The sequence below is a fragment of the Balearica regulorum genome, chromosome 7, assembly GCF_011004875.1.
Source record: "Balearica regulorum gibbericeps isolate bBalReg1 chromosome 7, bBalReg1.pri, whole genome shotgun sequence".
Classification (NCBI taxonomy): Eukaryota; Metazoa; Chordata; class Aves; order Gruiformes; family Gruidae; genus Balearica; species Balearica regulorum.
This window is the reverse complement of record NC_046190.1, coordinates 2,297,576-2,314,775: the sequence shown is the minus strand read 5'-3', so window position 1 is coordinate 2,314,775 and position 17,200 is coordinate 2,297,576. Positions and strand designations below refer to the sequence as shown.

The window sequence follows — 17,200 nt, the reverse complement described above, 5'->3', positions numbered from 1 at the left end:
GTAAATTGAACCAGGTATATCTGTGATTTACTAACTGGGTGACTTGCAAGCTCAAAAATAGTAGTTCTCTATTACATGCCGCAGCCGGACAGAAGTCGCGAGCGTATGTCGGATGCCTGCGGAGAGGGCAGGGATCCAGTCTGAAATCTTACATCTTTCCTTGCCGGCAGTGGTAGCACATCTCTTGCTACCTCTCTTCTGAGCTGTGCAAGCAGCGAGCTCAAATTTCATCTCCATTCACGGGCTTAGCCTTGGCCTGGAAGTGAATTTGTTCAGTAGTCACCGTGAGAAACGCCATTAGTGCCTCCAAGTTCAGAACAAGCGGTTTTTCCATTTTTTCCTCTCCTGCTGCAATAATTCAGTGTGCCACCTGGCCTTACTGATGCCTGTTCAGCTGCGTCTGCACCAGAGCAGGAAAGCCATCCTTATTTTCCCACTCTTTTTATGCTTCTTTAAGTATCGCTTCCCACGTCAGCTTCCTCCCTTGGTATTGGGATGGGGCACTGCACCATCCCCTCCGTGCTGCCCCACCGTGTAGAGCCACTGCAGGCACCTCTGCCCGGCTCAGGGTCCTGGGGCATTTTTGCTGACCTGCTCCTCAGGGTCACGATACCAACAGCCGCACTTGTGGTCACCCTGCTAGATCCAAAAGCCAGAAATTTTCACCGAATCGGGCCAATGCACACTATTTGAATAGGTACCCATCACAGTAAATTCAGGGCAGAGTCGGTGTGAGAACGCCGTCTCTCCTACGTTGGCGCGGTGTTCGTGCCTAGCAGAGCTCTGCAATAAAGCCTTTCCAGAGGAGATTGGGAACCTCCTAGCTGTTTCCCAGATGAAGAAAGAGTGACCAATGACTTCATTGCAAGTGAAAGAAGAGGAACGCGTGCCAGGCAGAGATGGTGTACGCGATAGAGCTGTTTTCTGCTCGGCCGCTATTTTATTGTAGCTCTTGGAACGCACCAGCGTTGCGGCTATTAATTTATTATTATGTGAATTCCAGCTGTTGATCGTGTGTTTTACCCGTGAGCAGAAAAATAGCCACTTGCTGAGGCTGGGAGTCAATGAATTTCAGACTTCCTCGTGGAAGACCTTCCACCCGAGCTGGCGGCGGTGGCCGGCGGGACGATGCCTACGGCGTGGGGAAAGGCGATTTGCAGCGAGGCGGGGGGCCGGGGTGGATTGCCACAGCTGGGGGGAGCTGAAGAGCTGCTGAAAAGGGCTTTGGTTGAAATAAACGTCTTCCTCTAAGGCAGGGGTAGGGTTTTGTCTCGGGGAAGGGGGAGTGCAAAGAAACGGCCATATGTTTTAGGCCAGTCGTTATAAATTACACCCGCTCTTGCCTCGGTGCTGTGTCAAAGATAAAGCGAGCGTGTTTTATTAGTAACAGAGATAAACTCGGGCTCTCTGCTCGGTGGGATGGGAAAGGAGTGGCTGGCTGGTGAGGTCTTCCCAGCGTCTCCCACAGATAAGCCCAATTCTGCCACCCTCGAGCAGCACCTTGATCCGGTATTTTGCAAGACGGCAGACCCTGCCCCTTTGGTTTCCCCCGTCCAGTGTTCGTACTTGATGTTTAAATCAATTACATAGACGTTTAAGTCTCTTTCACATGCCAGCACATGGCCCTCGTAAGCCTTCGGGGTTGGGGGCAAGGAGGGGGGTGTTGGCTTTTGCGAGCAGTATGTACATTAATTCCAACGTAAAGAGCTGCAGTAAATCACTTAATGCCTGAATCAAGTTAGTTGTTGTTGTTTTGGTGAATTGGGACCATATTCGGGAGTATAATAACCTAATAATGGACAGTGCAGGCATAGACCACACTGTAATGTATATTGTAGGGGAATATGGTAATAGTCTGAAATGGCAATTCTCCTAAATAAATAGCACATCAACTTACTTAAACCTAATCATAAATGGGACAAATTGGACCCATGTGCAAACAGAAACCTGAGCAGAACGCAGGAGTTAAAGAAGCCATTGTTTCCCAGCCTGACCCTGGGCAGAGAAAGCCTGTGTCAGGTTACATCTGTTAAAATGATTCTAATGCCAGCCCAGTATTTTAATTATAAATATATAAAACATTTAATAAGAAGACATTCTGGGCTCACTAAGCCTTTAAAAACTGGATGTGGGCGGAGTGGGTAGAATGGTATTCCATGTGCCCCAGACAGAGTGCCAGCGTATAATGATTGAATGTTTTCCTGTAATAAATTGAAAAAATCTGGTTTGTAAGAATGGATCCAAATCACTTGGCATTAGAAAGGTAATTTGTTACCTAGCTTCCTCTTGGAAACAGACTGCTTCCAAGTTTGCTGGAACTTAGTTTCTAGGGAGTGCGATGTCCAAAAAGAGAAAGAAAGAACAACCAGGATGCTTATGGCTCTGATGTTAAAACACACACACACACACACTCTCTCTCACTCTATTTTTTTCTGCCTCCCTCTCTCTCTCTTTTTTTTTTTTTTCTTTTCTCAGTTTTTCAGTCCTCCCTCTCATGGCTCCAAACACAAGATTCAGCAGCCAAAAAAGAAAAAAAGAGGTTACTCAGGACAAAAGCCAGATCTATAGCCACCTTCTTTGTACCTTTCCAAATCTCAAGCCTGCTTAATTATGATTAATTGCCACATGGATAATCAGATACAGTTTCAAAAGGTTGGAGATGACAGTCCAAGGACACCAGGGAAGAAGGAAGGTTCGCCTTTGTTACAAGCAAAAAAAAAAAAAAAAAAAAAAAAGCCCAGGTCCCTTCCTCAGCCCATAACCTTTTCTTATTTTAACAATTCCAAACGGAATTAATACCATCAGTATATTGTTCCCGCTCCTGGGAATTGAACTTCAACTGTACAATTTCTGCAGCTGTCAGTTTTTTCAGCCCTCCTGTCAATAACGCAATGTTGGGGTGCCCTTCTTCTTGAATGAAAGCAGTTTCAAGTTTCTGCTTTATGTCTGTGCTTTCTGGGTGGTGTGACATGATGAGAAAGTATAAAAAATAATAACAGCAGTTAAAAAGCTTCCACTCTTGACTTAACTGGATCAAATGTAATAGACTACAGTCTTTTCTCCTGATTTCCTTTGCTTGTTTTAGAAAACACTGTGAAAAGTGCAGGAGATTTTGTCTTGCCAGCTCTTTCCTCCATTTAAAATCCCTTTGGCTAAGTCAAGGATCACAGTATGTCATTTCCAGCCTAACAGAAGTGCTGGGCCTTGTTCAGCTCCTATTACTAGGAGGCAAATCCCTAGGTTGCAGGCGCCAGTGTTTCTGCGTTTGGCTCCTTTCCCAGTATTGTTTCCTTCATTACATTCCAGAGTGCCTCTCAGCCAGTTAATGTTTGCACTGGGAGGTCCAAATATCCAGCAATCAGCACTGAACTTTTCTCTTTTTGTTGAGAATTGCAGGTTTCAAATGCAATCACTGGCTTTAAAGAAAAACTTACAGGTGAACACAACAGCACTAATTTCCATTTTATTCACAAACAGTTATATTTTCTGCAGTTTCTCCATACGCACTCGTAAAATGCTTTCAGAAGATGTCTGGCTTTTTCAGAGCTTGCAGGGGCTGGAGTTGTTTTACGGATTTTGGGGTAAACGCTGCCCTCCGCGCACCTCTCCCACGCACGGGACCGCACATTAACACAATAACTCCCATGCTCAGTTATTATCTCTGAATAATATTCCTAGTAATGCCATTGCATTCTCATTATTATTAAAAATGTACCGAGCTGAAAACGGATGCAATAACGTGAAGGGTCAAAGCGTTCACAGAGGCTGACGCCTTGCTCCTGTGAGCACGGGGTGGGAGGGTTGGGTTCTAAATTACTTTTGGTGTCGTTTAATTTGTAAGAGTAAGGGCAAGTTGCAGCCTTTTGTACTGTTCATGTCCAAGGCACCGGGAGGCATGGAGGGGATTCATACTCTGCGTTTTCCGTGGATATTGATTTTCCCATATGGCTGACCAGGGGTGGCTTTGGGGGGGCTCCAGGGGCTCCACCGAGACGTACCCCGGACGGATGGTCACCTCTGAGAGCAGCACCCCTCTTCCCCTGACACCAGAAACCCCTGTAAACAGCGAGAAAACTTTCAGTACGTGGGCAGAGGATAAGGCCCTTTATTTTCAGAGGCTGGACCTCGGGCAGTTTGAATTGTGCTATAGGAAGAGTTTTGATAAGACAGCCCTGTATAGTTTGTTTTCTATGGGCTTACTATTGAGTTTCAAGAACTAGCTATGGGTCATAGGCTTGATTAAGCAATTAAAAAAGTCCACAACATTTCCTGGTGGGGAAAGGAAAAAAAAAAAATGTACAGGTTGGGAAATCCTCAGTGTTTTCCATAAAGCCTCCAGCTATGCTTCCACCCATGATCATATGTCATACGGATGGTGTCATAGCGTCCTAAGGGTGCTAGCTCACAGCGATGATATCGAATTCATGGAAGTGTATATGCTCTGAGAGAATACTAATGTTAACTCAGTCTAAATAACAACACTGCCAAAGGAGGAAAGCAAAAGATGAAATACAGTGGATTTCAGGAGGCAACAAGCTCTCATTTATTAAGATCACAGGCATTTTACAGGTTACAAATCATAAAGCAGAAATAACTTCATAATATACAGGTCAGGAATGTGCCTGGGATATTGAGGAACTATTTCCTTGGCAATAATCTGCCACAGATAGTCAGAAGCGTGCATTTTCTGGCACAACAAATCATTGCTGATTAATTTTGTCTGCCTTTGTCTCAGAGAAGCAACGAGACACTTCACTGTGTATTTTGTACTTACTCTACTTCCACGCTATTCTTTCTCAATGCATAATTTTTTGCAAGATAGGCCAAACACAATACTCTTTGTTTTACTTCTTTTGACATCATTTTTGCCTGAACACAGTGTGCAAGCTCTCGGGGCGGTTAAGTGTGCAAAGCCGAGGTACAGCCTCCCGCGGCAGCACAACCGGGAGGCTGACACCGGTCCGAGCCCACCGGAGGATCTGTTCAGTCGCCAGCAAGAGCAGGGGAGAGGAGCAGCCCCCTCTGCCAACGCTGGAAACGTGCTCGTCTGTGCAACTGGAGAGGAGGTGCAGAAGGGTACCTTCACGACGGACCCGCTAGCAGAAGCAACAAACTGGGAACTTTTTTCCTCTCTGCTGGCACTCAGGGACAAGTCCCGGCGCTGGTTGTGGAAATTACTGCAAGAAGAAAAACTGGAGTTTCTCACTTGAGGAGCAGCAAAAGCAGGGATGGATGGAGCTGGAAAGTTGAGGGAAGGACTGCACGGCACTGCGGCATCTTCCCCCGCGCTTTATTTATTGCATCCTGGAGCCAGCAGAGCTGGATGGTGGTCTGCCTCATCGGCCTCACAGAGGAACTTCACAGCATCCCCAGAAGGACAATAGATATGATAAATGCCAAAGGCAATGTCAAAACCCATAACTTTCCTAACATTAACTTAATATTCACAGCTATTAAACATCAACAGATCAGAAATGGAGTATCTCCAAAGCAGGTGTAAACTTCTCCAGGCTCCCTGTGCCGTTGGTGTGAGACAGCCGCGCGTGTTGTTATTTCTGAGTATGCTCTCCACTTTCTCAAAGTTTCTGCGCTTTTGATAGAGATTCTCAATTCCATATTGGTTATAATGAATCACTCTGAAACGGGCTGTGGGAGAGACTTTTCCAGAAGTGAGATAGGTGTGGTAATTCAGGGCTCAGGAGATCCCAGGCAGGCAGGATTCACTGCTGTGATAGACAAACATGGAGCAGAAATGTCCAGAGGTGGGAGATTTTGGAGATTTGTTCATCAGTGAACGGCATTCCTACAGGAGGAGGTGGGGGGGTTGAATAGTGCCCTTGCACAAACATAATTGCAAGGTAACCAAAACGTTTTATTTAATGGTTTGTCAGCACTGTCAGTTTTGGGGAGAAGGATGAATTCTGCTGCCTCTCCATCAACACCTCAAATGCCCTCCATAGCACACAGGCTCCTCGGTTCACAACAAGGTTAAGTAAGAATCAGACTCAGGGGGGAAAAAGTGGTAGCACCAAGCCCTCCTGCAGGACATGTAAACCATCCTCCATCGGCAGAGAGTGTGTATATTTAGGGCACGACGGTTCGTCCCTTTGAGCCCTTTGGTCAATACATTTGTGGGGGCTTATACCTGCCCAGAGAGGCTCCTGGGCTTGAGTCCACCTCCTGGGCCGAGGCTGGGTTGGTTTTACTTGTTTCAGATATGGCAACATGTTCTAAAATCTCCCCCCCACCCCCATATCTCCCAAACGAGAGAAATCTAATGAAGCCTGACCCTGGGTGCTGCTGCCCCAAGACGCGCGGGTGGGGGAAGCCTCCGCGGCCCTCATGGGTGGCTGCAGCAATTCCCACCACTCCTTCTTGTCTTGGGAAAGTGGAGGAGATTTTCATGGAAGAGCTTCCTAACTGAGGCTGATAGAAACCTGGAGAGGTGGCTTGTTTCTCTCTTTACCTAATTTATCTTCCATGTGGTTGAAGTCATCACAGAAAATAGTATTGCTGTTACGGCTTCTGTTGTCAGTGCTCGCCTCCTATTCGCATTCCCCGAGCTCCCACCTTCATCCTCATCGCTTTCTCCCTTCAGTATCATTACCAAACCAAAAACAATGTGTTCATAACATTCCCTCCAATTCAAAAAAAAAAAAAAAAAAAAAAAAAAAACTGAAAGAAAACAAACAGCTAGCAGATGCTGATTTTCTCACTTAACTGCACATATTTTATAGTAATTCTCTCTGATTTTCTCCCAAGACACCCACCTGACCTTCCTTTCTCTCCAGTCTCTCCCAGTAGTGGCCAAACACTGCTAATCATGTAAGATTCAGCCCATGGAAATAGGCTGCAACTAAGAGAAATTTACCCTTTGACCTTAACGCCTTCGCGTGCACAATAGAGACCAAGAAATGTCTTTGCTGAAAGGAATGCATTTTCTTTGGCAAAAACTGATTTTTAGACCAAACCAAATTAATGCTATGAAAAGAATATTTTTTTTTTTTTTTGCTGTTTCACAAAAGCAACACAAATAAAATAAAAACAATTCAGTGATTTTAGAATGAAGAATGACAAAATACATTTTCCAAGAATTTTCAAGGAACTAAAAATGGAACACCATAAATATTTTTGCTTCTTTCTACGTAACTGAAAGTGATTTACAAGCATGAATTAAGTTTTAATTAATGCACTGCGATGAAGCAGGGATTAGTTAGCCCAGAATTTTTTCAAGTTGTCCGTAGACAATTTAGTTGGGAGAGCGTCTCCAGAGCGCATCCTTTTCCATTGCTGGTGGGAGCCAAAAATCTCTATGGTAACTAAAACAATAATCTATGTAAAAAAAAAAAAAAAAAAGAAAGTTTGGAAAACTGTTCAAATAAATTTTAGCTGCCTTTGTTATCTGAATATAAGGAGGAGGCTCCACATCGTCCGAGCAGTCAGTTTTTCATGCATCATGAAGTGCTTTGCAGGTTATCAGTCAGCCATGACCAGCTCAGGCACAGTTGGAGCTGGACGGGCTGAGATGCAACGAGCTGAAGTGAAGTGTCTTGCTCACACACCAAGTCTGTTGCAGGACCTGGGAACAGAACTTTTCTGCTTTTCCCATCCACAAAGAGCAAAGCTTATATTTCTCAGTCTAGATTACTATTTTCTTTTTCAGATGAAGGAAAACAAAAATGAGAGAGAAAGAAAACTGGTGACTCATTGCAGTTTCTTTGCTGAAACACAGCTGCCCTTGTCACAGGAAAATGATTCTTAGACCCTGCATCCAAAATTTATTGCAAAATAAAACCAAAACTTTAAAAAAACCCAACAGGCTAAATGATGTTTCTAATTCTTTTTTAATATGTATTTGAGAGTGTAGGTCCAGGCTCCAGCCAGGATGAAGTGTAGGACTGGAAACTTGAGAGAAAATAAGTTCTTGTGAAATTTTCAGACAAATTTTGCAAACCCACGCAGGCTGCGTTGGCTGGACAAGCTTCAAAATCAGTATGCGCTTTGTAAAGCTTTGATCCTTCCAGACCTTCTGGGATTCCTTCAGTGGCAGGTCAATATAACAGCACCCACACCACCACTCAAAGGTAATATTGCTTTTTTTTCTCTGATATTGATTTTGAAAATGTGCCATAAATCCTGACTCCAATGATCCCAAATCAGGAAATAAAAGGACTATGTACATGTGTAAATCTACTCCAAACTTTTGTGGTGCAATCTCTCCATTTTAGGAAAAACAATCCTTGCTTTGCTACGATCTTTCTGCTTTCAAAACACTGAGACCTTACGTCTGAGTTACTGAACTTTGAATTGCCACCTCTGATATCAATAATTTACTCATTAGCCTAGTGCCACACTTCTGCAAATGAACTTACACTTTGGGAATAAACCTGCCTCATTCAGGAAACCTGTTCAGAAGTCACATTCACTGGGTGGAGAAGTATCTCATAAGCCTAAAGCTTGGGCTGCTTCTTAAATAAGAATAGGATGTTTGGCACTGCACAGTGCCTCAAAGAGGAGGGGAAAAACTACATAGGAGAATCAAGAAGAGGAGTGCTTCTGAAGCGACTTTAACTCGTCTGGAGTAAAATAGACGGAAAATTTTGCTATGTGAGTAAGCCAAGCGTGATCGATATTTGCAACCTCCCCCTCATTTAATAAGCAAGCTCAGTAAGAAAAATGTGCAGCAGGAGTACAGGGAGACAGTGCAGAGGAAAGTGGGAGATGGGAGGGAGAGAAAGATGACCTGGTTTTGCTTCCAGACTAATTTTATATCACTTTAACTATATTTAGTTACATTTCTGTTTAATAGGGTTGCAACTGTTGGACTGAGATTTTTATTGTTGTTTTCTGAGTAATTTAAATTTCCAAGAGCTGGTGGTTGGTTGTTTTGTGGTTTTTTTCCTTAGACTTTGTGACCTTCCTCCATGCGTTTATTTTAGATATAGTGGAATGTCCCAGAGAAAATTCCAAATGGTCCTTAATATATGAAATGTTTCCAGAAAGGAGAAATTCTCAGTGGACCATGAAACTATTTTTCAATCGCGGTGCATGGCACACAAACCACATCTGAGTTTTTTTCAGTAGGAAACTATTGCCCAGTGGGTTAAAAGAAAATAAAGGATAATGGGATTTTTCCGTAAGGCTGAAGCTGTTCACAGGGGTTCCCTCCCCACTAGATGTCACTGGAACTGTTTGAAATGTTTGGAACAAACAACCCCAAGTTCCCCAGGTTTTGAGCTTTCTTACAAACGTGAGACTTGGACCAAGTTGCTTTCGAGCTCTGCTCTGCCTCAATGAGCCTTGCAAGGGAATCCAGACTGCTGGTTAATCGTGCAAAGTTCATGGCTTGGCATGGATTTGGGGAAAATGCAGGTGAAACTCATGAAGTTTGGCCTTGTGCTTGGAGGTTTTGTCCTTCTTCAGGAAACCCAAATGGAATCAAAGAAAACGCCTGGACGCAGGCAGCATTTGGCTGGGAGGTCTTCAAAGAAAGAGCGGGGTCCTGCAGAGAATGTGTCGCACCTCCTCCCCAGTCAGCAGTGGGCTATCAGTGCTGGGACGACCACACCATGAAGTGCAGCCGGGTTTCTAGTGGTCTTCTAATCTGGCATAAAAAAAAAAAAAAAAAAAAAGAAGAAAGAAAGGAAATTCTGACAACTTGCGTCATGAAATTTTCCATGACTGTCCTCCTCAGCAGTACCGATGTTCACCCCATGCTGCTAAGGAAAGCAGCTCCTTCTCAGATTATTAGGTCTACTATTTAAATTCTCTGTGTAGTTCCAATTGACTACAGGAATCTTCTTCCATGCTTATTCAAAATTCAGTTTAGTGTGATTATGTGGCCATGCATCAAATATGGCAGTATAATATGTCCTTTCATCTACTTGCCATAATACATCCCTTTTAGTGCCACATAAATCCCTGAAAATATTGCTGTCTTCTGCTCTTGAGATTCTTCATGTGCCTCTTTGCCTTACTGCCTTCCTCTTCTATTGTTTCTCCAAGCTGAATTAATTCACTTCCCCCCCCCCCCCCCAACATCACTGCTACGCTGTTGCTGCTGCTTCTGAGCAGACACCAGTGAAACGACGGCCCTTCCAGAGTAAGAGAGGAGCCAAGAGCAGCCCGGCTGCTGGCACAGCACCCATCCCGGCAGCGCCAGCGCCTTGGCTCTCCTCTTGCTGGATGCGGCTGCTCTGAATCGCTCCATCTCCTCCTGCAAAGGTGGTGGGGAGCAGCGCCTGGCTGGCAATGCCTGCTGTTGGAGCAATGGCAATGTCCTCGCAGAGCTGAGGAAGCTGTAATTGAGGAATTACAGGAGTCAGCATGGTGCTCCTAATCCTTCCAGACCAAAGCAGCACCCCAGAAATGACAGCAGGTTTTCTTCATTGCTGCAGAATCGGTGCGTGTGCTGCCGCTGGGAGACCCATGAGTACGCGCAGAGGCTCTGCAGCATGGCCCCAGGTTGCTAAAGAGCTGTTGAATTTCCAGTGATAACTTAACCCGTGTGTATGAGTTACTTTACAACAGGCTGCATTATTTTACATAGAGTAAGAGAGGAGCCAAGAGCAGCCCGGCTGCTGGCACAGCACCCATCCCGGCAGGTAACTACAGGTAGACACCAAATACCATGAAGCTCTTTCCATCCATAAAAGTGTAAGCTTTGCATCAACAATGGCATCTATTTCTTCCTTATTGAAATTCCTTTTGTAACTCTTTCTTTAGGATTGTCTTCACCGTGTTGGCTCCTCACCTTGCTCCAGATGGACGATGGAGGGCACCAGGCTCTCCATGTCCCATGACAGTGACGTGGTCCCACACACCTACCCGGCTGCCCTCCTGTGTTTCACAGAGCACACACTGGCTTTGACTTGTTTAATTAATTAGTAACCTAATTGTACCACTTCAGCATAACCCTCTAGTAGACATAGTTGACTTACGTGGGGCAAGCACAACAAAAAAGGGTATATTCCCTTATACAACTTCTGCATGAAGTTGTTTTTACGTTAAGCCAGCAAACTTTCAACCTACTCAATATTCAGTAAATTTAAGAAAATGAATTGAAGCTACTTGCCTATTTTAATATGTACTCCTGAAGACATTTTCCAATTTTTTTATGGTTTAATTAAAGCCTCATGGCAATGGTATGCTTCTTTCTACCTACTATGCCAGTGGTTAAAAATTATGGGGCTTCAAGTACCCTGCATGTGTTTAATTGCTCTGTTGAAGATAAAAGAACAGCGATATTTTTATCACAACCGTTACAGCAGGCAAAATTAAAAATGCCCCTTACCCACATGAGTGGAGCAAGCCATGAGCAGGGCCATGGCGCCCATCTCCCACCCCTTGCCCTTGCCCCATGCCTGTATCCCACAGCCCCTCTGATGTCCAAACCTTCCCATTGCACAGTCCATTTTGGGGAATATTTCATTCTTTCTCATGTCCTGACAAGCAGAGGAACTTCTCTGCCCCACTTCTTAACATTAAAAAAAAAAAAAAAAAAAAAAAAAAAAAAGTGTAGAAATCTCTAAATTAAGAAAGTACTGGAAGAGTACATTCAGCGCAGGACAATGCAGAGGAAGGTTACAAGTATATTAGGATAAGGGCACCACAATTATATGAAGAAGTCTGGAGAGAAAAGATTACATTGTTCTGACAACAACATTTTTCAAACATTTAGACCTTTAATATCATTAATTTAAAGTACAAGATTAAATATTTTATGCAAATATTAGACAACAGCAAAGAGCTCCGCATATTAGGATTTAAAACAAATTGAAAGCATGCAAGACATATTCATTTCTTAAGCAGTTTAGTTAAAAAATCGGTATTGTCTCTATTAGGATTAACTGACAGTAACTCTTTGTGTTCAAATGGATTTAACTTCACTGTGGTTTGTTTTCCAGATATCATTGTCCTCCAATAATCATAGATAAAGGGAAATGTAAAAGGATAGATCAAGTAAAAATATATCTTCACATCATAAACACAGAATTATGTTTAAATTTCATTACTAAATGGGATTTCAGCTTCATATACCATGCCTAATCCTGCACTATAAAAGATGTATAAAACCTCCTGACAAATTCTAACAGACTTTGTGGAAGTTGCATATATTGATTAAAACATCAAGCAGTTACATACAAACCAATAATGAATTACTTCTTGTTGGAAGATAAAACTTTGTGATATTTAAAATTACAGACTTGAAAGTAAGTAAAATTACCCCTAATTATGCAGAAGGGAGCAACACCTTAGCAGTAAACAAGATAAGCACCTCAAACAGCACTAATAATTTTAATTAACATTTTCTAGTTTCCTTTCACCTCCTTTCAAGGTCATCTGCTACCTTTTCCTAGTACAACATTACAGCACAGTGTTAAAAACTTACATTCCATTACTAATAACTTTGATAAGCAAAAAAAAAAAAAAAAAAAAAAAAAAAAAAATTACTTTCCAGGACAGATTTAAAAAAAAAAAAAATCACTTAATTGTGTGCAAAAGCAAATATTGCATTGTGTAAAACTGTTGGGAAGGTTTTTGCAGTGAATTGGTATTAGAAGTCAGCTTCCAGCAGCTGGGATTAGGTTGGTCATTTGGGGCCTGATTCTGAACAGCAGAGGCAAAATTCTTCCAGAACTCTGCAGAAACCCGTTAATATTTCAGATGTAAATTTAAAAATTTGGATTATGCCCAAACTGTTGAATATTCAGATTGTAATAAAAGTTTAAAAGACTCCTAAAGTATGAACACTGAATACAAAAATTTGGCAAAATGTGAAAATCTACACAGTATTTGTGTTATTTTTTCTTGAGCACCAATTAATAAATGCGTGTTCAAGATTTATGATTTTGCTAAACTATTTCTTTTCTTTTCTAAAAAGTCCAAAAGTTGGTCAGAAAACGGCTTTGTTATATCAGTGGGTTTGTTCCATGCCACAAATTTAATGTACGAGGTCACTTGGAATATAATGTGTAGTGAAAGAATCTCATTAGGCTAAAATGAATGTAAAATGTGTCAATTTGATCCAAATGAGAACTGTAGTAAAACCATGTTTGATGTTCATGTGCAATAAATCTTTAACATTTGTCTGTAAAGTATTAGAGAACCCATAGGGAAATCTCTATTTGTGATAGCTGCACATTTCCAATGATTTTTCCTATAATCCTTTGTTGACATTTAGCATACGGTAACAGAAAAGAAGATCTTAAAATGAGAATTATTACTTATTATTCTAAGGTAAACAAGCTGGACACCTTGCATATAGGTTTTGAGAAAGACAAAAATTATGAAAGCATCCCTTCATCAGTAGTGACTGCTCATCTTTCAGTCCCTGCTAGGTGAAAAAGTATGAAATCAAAGGTGCCCTACCTGGCCGTTAGTCAGTTCAGTGTTAAACGTCTGATGGCCCCATCCTGCCAGTTGGGTTTTATTTTGATCTATTCATATTGTTAATTACTGTTGTATTTCAATTTTCTCTTTAGTATTTTTGTTCATTCATAATAGCTTTATGGTTCAGTGGACCGAAATGACTAAAATGAAAGATTTCCAAGATTTCTTCTGGGAGTAATTTACAAAAGACCACAATTTTTTAATTGCTCCTGATGTTTAGTTCTGGATATCTGGAAGAGGAGAAATCAGCCCAACTCTTTTAGTTGCCACACCAACCGTATCGGATATGTATTTTTTGATCTCTCTCGATTGTTTTGTTCCTTGCAGCCCACCGTCCCTATTTTGAGGACTGTGTTACAGCAATGCCGTGGTGTTTATGTTTCTGCAGCTCACACTTGCTTTCGCAAGAGAATTAAAAGCTATTTACGTCCTTTTGAGGAGGCTCAGGGAATAATGGGTGAAATGTCAGAAACAATTAAGAAAAATGGAGGCATTTCATTTAACCGGTAGAAGAAATACATAACTTCTGCTGAATGACTGAACTTCAAGTGCCACAAGATTGCTACAATATGAGTTCTGGCTCTCGATTATCAGAAAGTTTTATAAAAAAAAAAAACAAAACCAACCTTACAACACTCGCATGCCAAAGGTTGCAACACAGGCTTTGGCAGGAAACGCGAAAATGCTCCGGCATGGGAAAAGTCTTCAAGCAAACTTGCATCTGTGCTGATTTACGTTTTTACAGCCACGAACATTGTACGCCAAAGCAACAGCAGCTTTCTGAAGCCAAGGCATGACTTTATGGCCGTAGTAACAATACTCGCTGGGAAGCTGCACAGCATCAGCCCAGCCGTGCCCTGACAAACCCTCTTCCCATCTCCCCCCCAACCACGCCAGCCGTTTTTTATAGCGTTTGTCCATCTCGTTATTGCTGTGCAGGCTCTTTATCAATAAATGTGGTGTTCTCGGTCGAGTTTTCTTTGGCTTGCACTCTGCTTTGCAAAACCGCTGCATACTTGACAGTTTGCCCTAGTTAAAAATTTTTTGGTCAGAGAAAGCCCGGAGAATGAAACAGTATCTGGTGTTGTAAAATCTTGACCAGATTCTGAAATATTGCCTAAGCCCCTGTCAAATCGAAGGTGATTTCTCCAGGTCATGGTTTAGAGGGGAATTGATGGTACAGTCTGCTGACTGCTCGGTCTGCACTATATCTTTTTCAGGAGTACACATAGTCACCTTTAGCATTCACCGCTTTCCAACCCTCTCTATTTTTGACAGTACATTTACTTCCATGCGCAGATTACAAGCTAAACATAGGAAAACAAATCCAGGAAAAAAGCCTATCTGCCTACTGCTTTTTCATTCCTCTGTTTCTATCTGAGGGATTATCAATTACCATTATTAATAACCTTGGGGAAAAAAATCCTCCTGAGGCTGAAGTAGAGATAATGCCCAGTGCTACATCAACCTGTTCATCGCAATTCTTGCAGCTTTTTTCCAATCGTGTTGGGTCGACTATCCAGCTTTTACAGCTGAAGAAACTGAGGCACAGGCAAAAGAAAGTTCCAGCAAGTAAAAGGTAAATTTTATATAAAATACAAAATTCCAGGGCAGTGCTCTTCGTGTCCAAACACCCTCAGAGAGACCAAACTCATGGCATATCCAGCAGCTCTAAAATTAAAACCCATCAGTCATGATAGAAAGTCTGTTAAAATATATATATATATGTATCCTCTTCTGTTATAATTCCTAACCGAGCTTGCAAATTAAAAGGCTGTTGGTAAACATAAAAGTTTTTGAATATTCTCGGACCAGAGTAATTAAAGTGCTACCATCAACAAGTGCTCAATATAATTTTAAGCATCTGCTTAAAATCATATTGAAACAAAACACAAGCTTTGGTATTTTGCCAAATCTGGGTAAGATCTTAGGAAGATTCAGACTAAATTGTCCAGATGTATAAATTATAAGTCAATACATTAAAATAAGTTCCATATATTTATGACACAAGCTCTGACTATTGCAGTTTTGTAGGGTATTTTCCCGAGGGTAACTTACAGCAGACCTGCCCACTCCTTCCTCTGGAGAAACCGGGCTGGCCCCGGTAAGGCCAATAACCCTTCCAGTTTGGTGGCAACTCCTGAAGTCTTAATTAGAAAGAAAAAGACCTAGTTCTGCATTTTTCTTATCAACCCCAGGCTTTTTTTGTACTGCATTACTACTTTTCTTAAATTCTCAGAGCTTCATCCAGTTCTGGGTAAGCTGGGAATGCCTGAAGGACAAACTGTGCAGACCTTCAGAGTAAGACGTCGCTGCAGGACTGGTTGGAATGTGCTGCTTCCCCGATGGTTCGGTTGGGTTGGGTTGGGTCTTCAGGCGGGATTAAGACACTCGTGATGCTTGAACTCCTGGATTGATACTAAGAGGAGTTTGGTCCTTTCTTTGGGCATTGACTCAGCAAAGCCACTGCATCGGTGTGGCCATAGGATCAGGGGCAGCCCAGGCTGACCTACAGATCCCCCTGACACCACCTCCTGGAAGGGCCACCTGTGGGAAATTAAACCTGCATCTGCTGCAGGAAATCCTCAGCAGTGGTGTGATGCTGCTTCCAGGACAAGACACTCCTGGGGGCCGAGACGTGCCTCCTTTGGCTTTCCAGGCACTGGCACCGGTGATCAGGCACGTTGCTTTTAATATTCTTGATAGTCCATTTTACTTGGCCTCACTTTATTCCCCTCATTTTAAAACTCTTGACAGACTTTCATCAAATGCTTCTGACAAACTCAAAGAATATCTAAACTGGGCACTAATAATTTAGTACTGTAATTTTATGGGTATTTTAAAGTTCCTGAGTATTACTATTATTTTATGGAATGATTTTTCCTCTATTTCGTTGGTCTTTCTTCCTATGTTCTTCAGTGGAATTATAGGTGAAATGTATTTCTTGGCTGCTGTTTCATCTTTTGTTCATACAGTTAAATATTGCACTAGTTAAAGATTGCACGAGGCCCCCACATTAAAATTTTATTGTATTTTTGTATTTATTTTTGGCCCGGATCTGGGGGCCTCTCAGCCCAGGTCTTGTGTAATTTTATTGTCTTGTGGGTGGAGGAAAGAACAAAAATGAGGTTTGTGGCCAGAATGTTATTTTTGGCCATATGCATCTATTTGGGGGCCTGATTCTGCTCTGATTCATAAGCATGTAAATCTTGAGCAGCTCCACTGGAAATGAAAAAGCTAAAGTGATGTAAACCCAATGTAAATTAGAGGAGAATTACCTCTGTGGTGGATGCAATGTAAGCATTTTGCTATTTATGATTTAGCTGGGAGCTGTTGACTAGCCTCTCTAAAGATAAGAGCCACCTATAACTCAGTTGCGGGCATCTTTTTTCCTTTTTGACTAATGTCTGCTAGCTAAACTAAAGATTAAAACTGCTTTTTTTATGAGCTCTACTGGCTACAAGTAACAAAGCTGAGACTACAAAACTCATCAACCAGAGAACCGCAGCTGAATTTTGGTGAACTCTCTGTTGAGTGAAAAGCAGCTTATTCTACCCTACTTCCATGTTAAAAAAACCTGCTGAATTCAAGTACTAAACACCATGGATTTCAGCCTTAATCACTTCTTTTTATAAAAGACTGTTCACATGATCACCACTTAGTGAGTGGTTGTCCATCCTCTGGAGTCTTCCCTGCGTGTTCAACAGCTCACCGACATGAGTCATGGCCATCACGTCCTGCTCTCCTTCCTGCCTGGTTCACTTCCATCGCCACGGCCTCTTTCCTCCCCAGAACCTGTTTCCCCCTC

General features: G+C 42.3%; 1 long non-coding RNA gene across 1 annotated transcript; it reads left to right on the top strand.

Moving 5' to 3' along the window:
* Positions 1-7,655: 7,655 nt before the first annotated feature.
* On the top strand, positions 7,656-14,504 carry LOC142602537 (uncharacterized). Its single transcript, XR_012836276.1, has 3 exons — positions 7,656-8,084; positions 9,424-10,550; positions 10,605-14,504. It is a non-coding gene; the product is annotated as an uncharacterized LOC142602537 (long non-coding RNA).
* Positions 14,505-17,200: the final 2,696 nt, after the last annotated feature.